Genomic DNA, 3,294 nt, shown 5'->3' on the forward strand with positions numbered 1-3,294 from the left:
AGCAGAATACTCCTCTTTAACAACCCTCCCTAAACCACCCCCCATCTACAACCCTCCCTGAGCTTTGCTTGACTATAAAGCGCTCTATTTCTCTGTGATCTTTATGTCCTTAGAAATTACAACATGCTGGCATAGGTATTTAATTATTGAAAGGAGATGTGCCTTGTAAAATATTGTACCTGCAGGTTTGCTCATGCAAAGTAAGGATGGATCCCACTTGGCCAGACAAAACCTTTGCTATGCTAGAGCTTTGTTCTGGAATAAATCTTGGTTTGTGAAATATGCATCCTATAAGAGCACTTCTGGGTTCTGCCTAGAACTGGCCAAACTAAAACACCTTTCCCTTTTTTAAATGAAACTAAACCTTGCTTTTACATAATACTGAGCTGACACCCTCCTAGGCTGGGAATTTAAAGAACACTTTTAGGGGTAGGGAAAAAAAAACAGATGTCGGATGATCCATCACAGAGTTTCTTTTCCAAGGCTGGAAAGAGCTCCACCACCACACTAAGGATAAAAGACAACAGATAAACGTCAAAGTTTGAACTCTGCTCAAAGACATACAAAAGCTTAGGTTGCAGGGAAAGCTCTCTGTGCTGTCCAATATGATAGACATGCTGGTACCATCCAATATTATTGGTTTTGACTTCTAATCCATGGATTTGACTTCAGATGTGTCTGGAATATCCAAAGCAGTGGAATTTCAATTTTACATCATAATGTAATCCATTTAGATTTAGTTGCATGGAGCATCATGTAATCCAGGCTTATCCTATTGGACAGTGAATGCAATTACTGATCAATATTCCTAAAGAACATAGAAGTAAACATGCTCAAAAATATTTGCCAGTGGAATCTGGTAATTTAGAAGAAGGATGAAAGAGCATGATTGAATCAGATTTGTCCTGGGGAATTCAAGGTTGGTTTAGCAGAAGAAGGAAGGGAAGGGAAGGGGAAGGGAGGGGAGGGAAGGGGAGGGGGAGAGAGAGGAGAGGGGAGGGGGAGGGAAGGGGAGAGGAGGGGAAGGAAGAGGAGAAAGAAAGAAAAAATAAAAAAAGAAAGAGGGAAGGAGGGAGGGAGGGGAAAGGAAAGGAAAGGAAATCAATGTCAGCGATTTAGTGGCACAAATTCATGGAATCCCAGTACTCACAAAGAGGAAGCAGGAGGATCACAAATTCAAGGTCAGACTGGGATATAGACCGAGAACCTGGCTCAAAGAAAAAAAATCAGGTATGGTAGCGCATACATGTAATCCCAGCTGTGTAGGAGGATTCAAATTAAAACCCTATCTGAAAAATAATCAACCCCAAAAGAGGGCTGGGGGCATTGCTTAAGCAGAAGAGTGCTTGCTGAGTAGACATGAGGCCCTGAGTTCAAATTCCAGCAAAAAAGGAGAGAGAATACTTACCTGACTTGAAAAGTAACCTCGTATGTGGTAAGAGTTCTATTAATACTAATTAGAATCAGCTCTATTAACCTTAGCTCATGAATATATTGCTATACTATGTCATTAATGTTATTAATATATCATTCATAGTATATTAATAGGAATACACTCATACTAACTTATTCCTGTTAAATACTGTTTAGGATTTCACTGTTCCCTTTTCTTAGGCTGTGAGTGTTACACCTCCCTGAGATTTTTTTTTTTTGTGTAACAAGAGGCTCCCCTGACACTGAGCCTCATGTGTTCTGAGAGTCCGGGGATCCCCAGATCTGGGCCCCCCGCCATGCCCCACATGGGCTGGCTTCTCCAACACATGCAGCTGCTCTGTTGGCTGACCCAATCCAGGCCAGTGACTCTGCTTCTCTCCTGCTTGCCTCAGCAGTTTTGCTTCCCAGCCGTCCACATTCCCAATGGCTCCAATACGTCCAAAGATGAGCACTTCCAAACCCTGAATTATTTACATCTGAGAGGCTCCATGGGTCCTTTCTCCCTCCAATTCTGCCAGGCCCTCCCCCCTTCCAATGAATCATAGCAAATTTGAATCTTGGCCATACACACACAAAGTGAAGTTTTGTTTTTTACTTAGAAGGTTCCTCTGGTACACCCAGGAGAAAAAGGGCAGAAAAAGATGGAGGTGGACAGTGGCTTGCAAAGGAAAAGGGAAAGAAAAGCAAACAACAACAATAACAATAAAGCAACTCTTGCTGAATCAGTAACTAGCAGTAATAGATTTTTTTTAAAAATTCACTTCCAGGCTCAGTTGGGGAAAACAAGATACATTTCCTTGCAATAATTTAAAGAGTGGAATGTTTCATTCCCAGAGAAACTACAGCTGTTTTGACCTATTCCTGGCTTTAGGTTGGACTATTATTTGCATTCTCTGAATTATTATTGTTGTTATTTCTTTTCCTTTTTTAACATGGTAGCATTTAGGAATGGAGCCAAGTTATAGCCTGATTAAAGTCTTTCACTCTGAATTAAAGGTTTTGAATCCAGCCTTAGGCTTCAGCCTCAGATTTTTGTTGCTGTAGCTGCTGTTTTCCATCCACACCTCCCCATCTCCAGGGGAGAAGAATAGAATCCTATTTATTCAAAAGATGTTAGACATTGTCATTTTATTGGTTTATTTCCACCTGTGAACTTTGAACCATAATGGAGACTTTTGTTTTGTATGGTCTGCTCTCCTCCCTTGGCCTGCAAAGGAGACCCTTTGGACTGGACATGGAGATCAGAACAGATGCTCCAGTGCACAATATCCAGACTCAGAGCACAGATTTATTTCCTCCAAATCAGTTTTGTTCAGTGAAGTTTCCCCAGACTCTCAACCACTGCCAAGGTTAATGTAGGCCCTGACTCTGCCTGTTGATTCATATTAATTAAGACAATCAATGATCTTGTTTCATACAGTGTCTGTTTTTAATATAACCTATCTGATGAGGCTGTATTAATTTAGGAGAAATATGCACTGGCATTCTGGCATGCACTTTTCCTAATTATCTCACAGCTCTCATTCCGCAGTGAAATTAGACTGTGGTTATCACGGTTAATGGAAGCCCATAGCTCTTAGCTAAGTGATCTCCTCCAGTGGAAAGTCATCGTTTCTTGCTCCTGGCTACATAAACATGATTGTGCTATCTAAGCAATCCCCTGTGGCTGTGGATGTGAATGTTTTAACAAAATATTCTGCTTTAGAGCTACAGGGTGGCACCTCATTTCTATAAGTAGGAGGATAACAAGATTGGAATGGGAGGACTGTGAAAGGAAAAGTTACCCAATAACAGAAGTGAGACAAGGAGAAGCAGTTTTCAAGGGTGTGCAGGAAATAGGAAGCCTGACCTGGTAGTTAT

General features: G+C 41.2%; 1 long non-coding RNA gene across 1 annotated transcript; it reads right to left on the reverse strand.

Annotated features, from left to right (window-relative positions):
• Positions 1-528: 528 nt before the first annotated feature.
• Positions 529-1,839, reverse strand: LOC150040135 (uncharacterized). The gene is made up of 2 exons (XR_016534068.1): positions 1,151-1,839; positions 529-772 (listed from the first exon to the last, which is right to left on the reverse strand). It is a non-coding gene; the product is annotated as an uncharacterized LOC150040135 (long non-coding RNA).
• Between the last annotated feature and the right edge of the window lie 1,455 nt (positions 1,840-3,294).

The sequence above is a fragment of the Megascapheus bottae genome, unplaced genomic scaffold, assembly GCF_031878675.1.
Source record: "Megascapheus bottae isolate mThoBot1 unplaced genomic scaffold, mThoBot2.hap1 HAP1_SCAFFOLD_368, whole genome shotgun sequence".
NCBI lineage: Eukaryota > Metazoa > Chordata > Mammalia > Rodentia > Geomyidae > Megascapheus > Megascapheus bottae.